At 40.0% G+C, this 7,543-nt stretch overlaps 1 long non-coding RNA gene across 1 annotated transcript; it reads left to right on the top strand.

The window, feature by feature from the left end:
* The first annotated feature begins 399 nt into the window (after positions 1 to 399).
* On the top strand, positions 400 to 6,512 carry LOC142728754 (uncharacterized). Its single transcript, XR_012877741.1, has 2 exons — positions 400 to 1,802; positions 5,835 to 6,512. It is a non-coding gene; the product is annotated as an uncharacterized LOC142728754 (long non-coding RNA).
* Positions 6,513 to 7,543: the final 1,031 nt, after the last annotated feature.

Here is a 7,543-nt window from a genome sequence, read left to right as displayed (position 1 = left end):
GTGTCTTGTCTAAATGTGGTAAAAGTGAGAGTTGAGACAGTGTTTGACATTTCCTCGTCGTGGTCACCTTGGGTGAGCGACATTACTGTCTTGGGACTGTGTTTTGGTAAGCAGCTCTAGGCGTGTAGAGTGCAGCGAGTCCTACAGTCCAGGGAGAATAACGTTTTGGTGCAGCAAACACTGTTATTCAATATTCCCAACTGACCATCAAAATTCTACAAGACTCTTTGAATGAGATCAAATTAGAGTCAGATCATAGAATAGTCAAAATAATTGATAAAGGATACAAAGTTAATCAAATCTTTTCATATTAAAAGTGCTCGTAAGATTCCTATTCTAGAAAAAAGAAAAAATAAACTATTTAGGTGTCCATTAAATAAATAGAGAGACATATACTAAAATTGCTAAATTAGATTTCCTTTCAAAAGGACACTGCTTGTAACATGTGGTTGTTTGTGTTAAAAAGTATTAAATATTCCTTTAGAAGGGGATGTTAAGTATATGCACAAATTAGATGTGGTGAATGTACAATGATGATGATGATAAAGGTGTGGCAAATTTGGATTTAAAAGGACTTTGAGGGTAATTGAATGTTATAATTTAGTGAAGGAAAAAGAGAAGTGTGGTTTTGATTGTGTAAGACGACGGTTGGAAGATTCTCACAAAGGGGAACAAGGTAGAAGGTTGACAGAATGTTAAAATGATAAGGAATGTTAAAGAAGGTTGTTTATATAGTTCAAGATGAAAAACTTTCATAGAACACAATGCTGGCTGGTTGAAAGACCATGAAATGATTGGAAAAGCAGAACTATAGAAGAGTGTGTCAATAAATGTTGATATGTATAGCATGTGCATAAAATAATAGCATTCAATAATAGTGACTGTAGTAGTGATAAAGAGTAATACAGATAGGTACATTGCAATGAGTAAGGTGGATGATAACAAGAAGTATGATGTAGACGTGTATACAGCGTGTGTGTTGCAGACTAGTCTGGGGAGGAAATGAAATTGTGTACTGTTTGATGTGAGATGTTTTTCTCAATCCAGATTAAGAACTGAATTAATTGAATTTCAAATTATTATTATTATATGTAAAATTAGTGTGTAAAAAGTCCTAGAACATTGAACTAAAGTACAAGATTGTGTAAATAGACTGACTTTTTAATTAATTAAGTTAGCTATATAAAATCAGGTTTTAAAGTTATAAATACCGCTTCCTTAAATCTACAAACTTGCAAATGACAATGTCTTGGTTGATATGGAACATGAGTCTGATTGTCACAGTTTAATGTAACTTGACGCCCAAGGGTTACCAGGTGTCACTGATGTACCTCTGACTAACTATGATGTTCAGTATTTTGTAGACGGATCCAGATACTGGAATGAGCAGACAGGACATTTCATCACCGGGTATGCAGTAGTCCAGGAAGGTAAGACAGTGTTGAAAAAGTCACTGCCCTCCAGCAGCTCTGCCCAGGAGGCAGAACTCATGGCACTCGCAGAAGCATGTAAGTTGGGCACAGGTAAAAGGGTGAATGTCTATATAGACTCGAGGTACACCTTTGGAGTCTCACACGATTATGACACAATATGGTGCAAGAGGCTTTCTGACTGCAGCAGGCAAACCAATACAACACTGGTTTGCACCTGGATTTCAGAACGCAGCTGCTCAACATGTAGAGGGTTGCCTGACATGCGTCAGACACAACCCCGGAAAAATGATAAAAACACCCAGTAAGCACACGCCTTGCCTTGATTACCTCTTCCAGCGACTGCAGGTGGACTACATACAGCTACCCGAGGTGAGTGTATATGAATATGTCCTTGTATCTATTGAAATGTTTTCAAATTGGCCTGAGGCATGGCCAGTAACCAAAAAACATAGCTAAAAACACTGCTAGGAAAATACTCAGTGAAGTAGTATGCTGATATGGGGTCCTGAAGTAATCGAGAGTGACAGAAGAACCCACTTCATAGGAGAAGTATTAGGGCATATACTTACTAGCCTCGGCATCACACAGGCATTCCATACACCATATTATCCATGAAGGTAAACATCTAGATGAAGGAAGAAAGTCAGCAATACTCCAAGCACCGAAACCTCTGACAAAAAAACAAATGATGTCCTTTTTGTGTATGACTAACTTCTGCAGGAGTTGGATATGCTGATATTACAGGACCATTGATGTCTTTGATTTATGAAGAGGCATTTTTTTTTCAGATAAAACAGGTTCTTGTAGGATCTTCAGTGCTTGGACTAACTGATTTAATAAAAACAACAAAGAATTTTTTTTTAATTCAAACTGTAGATTGTAAAAATGGATACATGACTTCAGTGCTAACACAGGAGTATGGGGGAAAGGATAGACCTCTAGCTTACTACTCATCAAAACTCGACCCTGTAGCTAGAGCCTTACCTCCATGTGTTCAATAAGTTGCAGCCACCGCAGAAGCTATAAGAGCTTCACATTAGTGTTATTTATGATAGAAAGATGTACCACTTTAAATTTTTCGACCTTGATGTCTACTGCGGAGGATGGTGAACCACATGATTGCCGATCCTCCATAGCAGAAAGAGTGTTAACAAGATCAGATCTTAAAGACATTCCACTACTAGATAGTGATCTCATACTGTTTGTAGATGGATCTTCCAAGAACAAATACATCCTACCCAGCAACTTATTCAGATGTGCAGTTATATTGAGCCATCGGACAAGCCATGTCTCAACAGGGGGGATGGTAGAGATCATATCTAAAGTGTTCATGGCATATGGCTTTACTAACTACTCTAAAAAAAAAATTTAGTTTAGCTTGTTTAACATGCGCCAAATATAATTCACAGGGGAATGTAAGACCAAAAAGAGAACAGTTCCCAAATCCACAATATCCATTCTAACACATTTGTATGGATTTCATTGAAGTTGTTTTTGCTTCCTAAGATATTAGGTATATGTATAAGGGTGTTGATTTGAAAAAATTTGGCTTGAGACACTTGTCAGATAAACTATCTGTGAATATTATGGTATCTATGGTATCTATGAATATTTCTGTGAGTAGATGTTACAGGTAATAAGCTCAGATTAAGGTACAAATCCTGCTGAAAAGGGTAACAACATGTGTGACATAAAATGTACCCAGTAACTACATATTATCTATGTGCCCTGTCCAGAGGGACAGAGAAGTTTCTCTCATATAAAGGTGTTTGTTTGATTTGATGTACAAGACTTGTCAATGAACTGATGAGACCCAAACATGAGAGCTGATAGCATGAGATTGGTGATAGAATTATTTTCTTAGTTGAGACCCTGTTGTTTATATTGTCTGAGGTTTATAATTATAATGTATATAACATGTCACGGTATTGTGAATAACAACTTGAGGTAAGAGGTGAAGGTCACTGGTTGTTGTCACTCATATGTAAGAAGTACATGGCAGCAATGAGAGCCCGGAGGTCATGTGACCTGTATGTCTTTAGGTTTGAGAAAGATGCTGCCCACGACCTGTTATATCTGCAGGGGTAAAAGTCCCATTAGGACAGTAAGTGACAGTGCAACAATTATGACCAATATGTACCGTGGGGGAGAAGTTTGGATTATTGCCAATATTAGTAGGTTTAGCAGTAAAGAATGCTCATAATATAGAGAAAGTGGCCAACAGATTGGAAACTGGCACAGATTACGTGTTTTATGTTTTGAATTCTGCCCAAAGGGGCATTTGCCAAGTAGTTGGCTCAACCTGTTGCCACTGTATAGACCTTTTTGGCCTTATGCAGGATAGAGCAAGCTAAGAAAATAAAGTCCGTAAGGGGGATAAGCCCTATTTTAAGTACCTGGCTTGGGTACAAAATGTCCTCAAATAAACAAAAGGTGGGAAATATGAAAGTGATTAAAATAATGTTTAGATTAATTTATTTTGTGCAGCAGCCATCTTGTCTGGAGACCCCATCTTGTTCTTATGTAGTGAATAAGAAAGATATTGTTTCTTTAAGACAAGTATATTAATGCTGATTTCGCATGTTATTAAAATAGTTATTTTTGACATTAGTTCCTATGCGAAACCCAAAGAGAAGAAATTTTGTTTAGTGATTATTGCTGTATTCACCAAATGGGTAGACTATTTTTAATACCACAGTTACATCCATTCTCTAGGATGGATGAAGAGTTTGATTTTACACTTGCTGAATATATGGCAAAAATGCTAACCAACAAGGAAGTTTCTATCTCTAATTGTATTCCAGGTGTACCTATACTTGAACCTGAACCTGTGAAGCCAGGAAATTGGATATTATTTTCATTGAAAAAGATCATATCAGGTTCTGCTTACCACACCTACGGGGCCGTACAGATAGCCGAATGTACCTCTAGGATACACTTATCACACTGTAAGGTAGTTAGGGAATTGCCACTATCCTCCTAGGCTATAAGAGACTGATTACAAAGGGTGGTCATTTGTTAGAAGTGACTGGTCTCAAACTTCAGCGAAGAAAACATCCAGAGCCTGGGAGGAGACAGGGCAAAATGTTATTAGTTATTCTAGGTATTCTATGGGGGTCCAAGGTGTGTCAACCAAAGGTATGGGATCCCTGGGACACAGGGTCAGAGTATGATTTCCTAAAGACTTAGCTTAAAGAGTTAAATATTTTAATTTCACTGAAGGTGAGACTGCAATGTATGAAATAGATTTCCGCTCTGTGTTGTAGATCAAGGCAAGGATAGAAACACATCCCACAAACTAGCATATTCAGATAAATACATTTGTACTATCTATGTAAATACCCTAATAAAAAGGATAAGGGACTATATGATATAGGAATTGATGTTTCAGGTACTGGCCTATAGGGCATTTCTTGCAACTGAAAGTTTTTTAGTTACAAAGATAGACCTACCCTGTAAAGTTTATCTGGCCAACTTCACTTATGAAGATAAATTGACATTAGAAACAGGTTACAGTGATAAACATGAATGGTTAGTCTGGATTAGATACACTGCAATCCAAAATAATAGAACTAACTGTATCGCTTGTGCAAAAGCCAGACCACATCCGGCTACTATATCTTTCAGGCTATCAGATAAGGAGAACCCACAAGGTCTGCAATGCGTGTTATCTTTATATAATGCATCATATAATCCAGGTGATAAATTATGTAAGACATTCTCTTTATTGTACCCACCTGTGGGGAGAGATGAAATCCCTCCCTTAGTAGTGGCTTACCCAGGCAACTACACCTGCTTTCTGAGGAATGGGCAAGGTAAGAAAGTAGGGAACCTCACTGAACAATTTTGAGACCGATAATGGTAATTACTCCTCTAATTGGTTTACCAACCAGACAAGGGCAAGGACTGATCTCTGGTGGCTATGGGGAGGCTACTGGCCAAGTGGCAGGGAAGCTGTGCTCTGGTTCAGCTTCTGATGCCATTCCACTTGTTTTTAGCACCTGAGTTTCAGAGAAGGAGTAAACGCCCTGGAGACTAGCTGAATCGCTATAAGCGGTCTATCCCTGGAGGTTCCTTTGACCATAGAATATACATAGATGAAGTACGAGTACCCTATGGGGGGGCAAATGAGTTTAAGGCCCAAAATCAGATTGCATCAGGCTGCGAGTCTGTACTTTTCTGGTGGTCTACGATAAATAAGAATGTCGACTGGATTATTATATTTATTACAATCAACAGAGATTTGTTAATTTTACCAGAGATGCAATAAAGGGCATTGCAGATCAGTTGGGACCTATATCTTTAATGACATGGTGAAATAGAATAACCCTGGATATGTTACTAGCAGAGAAAGGGGGTGTCTGCAAAATGTCTGTTGTACTTTTATTCCCAATAATACAGCTCCTGATGGCAGTATTACCAAGGCATTGGAAGGACTCAATTCCCTGTCCGAAGAGCTTGCAGGAAAACTCCAGAATAAATGACATCTTCACCTCATGGAGTGAGGGGTAGTTTGGAAAATGGACTGGCCTGGTAACATCTGTACTCATGACCATTGCTGTTGTTGCCAGTATATTGACTGTTTGTCGATGCGACACTCTGCATAAGAGGATTGATCCAAAGATTAATTGAGACCTCAGTGACAAAGACAATGTGCCAAGAGATTCAAAAGAAGAGAACCTGTCCTGGATAATCTTACAGAACATGTCTACATAAATTTATAAGAGGAGGGAATGTTAGAATAGTTTTATTTTAAATTTATTGTTACTTCATGTAATAGATATTAAATGTGCATGCAGGGTTCTCAGAAAATGCTTTAGCTAACAAAAGGTTAAATATGTTATATTCTTAAGTGTGTAAGTCGGTTGGATTTCTTAATAAAGATTGCAATCTCCAGAGGAAGTCCAACGTGGCCTAATCTCATTCTGAAGTGTAACATTTCATATGACAGGAAAGCCACAAACGGTTTTCAGTTGGTATATGTGTATATAAACCTATGATTATGTAATGAAGGCAGACAACTGCTGATTTCGACTTGTCTCCTCATCGATGAGAATAAAACTCTTATTGGGATGAAAACTTGAATCATTATTGATAAGTATGGAAAATTCTTCTAACAAACATACTTTACTTACCTTCCTGGTTCCGGATCGCAGCGGAGGTCCTGACGTCAAGCGCTGTGCGCAGCGCATGACGTCACAGCGCTATGCCGCCGCGCACAGCATCGAGACTACAGAACTCCCGCCGCGGCCGAAGAGGAAGGTAAGGTTAGCACTCAGCCCTGACTGGCGGGGTCTGACTCCCGGGACCCGCCAATCAGCTGTTTTGAAGTGGCCGCAGCACTCGTACGAGAGCTGCTCCCCTTCATTCCGGTCACTTCATTCCGGTCACACTGTGACTCCGTGTCGGCGATTCACAGTGTGGGCGAGTAGTGAAATGAAGGGGAAGCAGCTCTCGTACGAGTGCTGCGGCCCCTTCAAAACAGCTGATTTGCGGGTCCCGGGCGACACATCAGCTATTGATGGCCTATCCTGAGGATAGGCCATCAATGTTTAGGGACTGCACAACCCCTAAGCCTACGATGTATCAGGCTTAGGGGGCCCATGAGACAGGATCCTGTCTGTCAGGATCCTGTCTGCTGGGCCCTGTATCTAAGCCAATCACATGGTAGGCTTAGATACATGGCCCATGCGTGATCCTGTCTGCTGGGCCCTGTATCTAAGCCTACCACACTGTAGGTTTAGATACAGGGCCCCAGCACACAGTAATCTTATACTGTATAAGATTACTGTCTGCTGGACCCTGTATCTAAGCCTACCTTGTGGTAGGCTTAGATACAGGGTCCCACAGACAGTATCACACATGGGCCCTGTATCTAAGCCTTAGGGTATGTGCACAGACAATAATTACGTCCGTAATTGACGGACGTATTTCGGCCGCAAGTACCGGACCGAACACAGTGCAGGGAGCCGGGCTCCTAGCATTATACTTATGTACGATGCTAGGAGTCCCTGCCTCGCTGCAGGACAACTGTCCCGTACTGAAAACATGATTACAGTTGTCCTGCAGCGAGGCAGTGACTCCTAGCATCGTACATAAGTATAATGCTA

This window comes from Rhinoderma darwinii, unplaced genomic scaffold (assembly GCF_050947455.1).
Source record: "Rhinoderma darwinii isolate aRhiDar2 unplaced genomic scaffold, aRhiDar2.hap1 Scaffold_69, whole genome shotgun sequence".
Lineage (NCBI taxonomy): Eukaryota > Metazoa > Chordata > Amphibia > Anura > Rhinodermatidae > Rhinoderma > Rhinoderma darwinii.
This window is presented reverse-complemented; position numbering and strand designations above follow the sequence as displayed.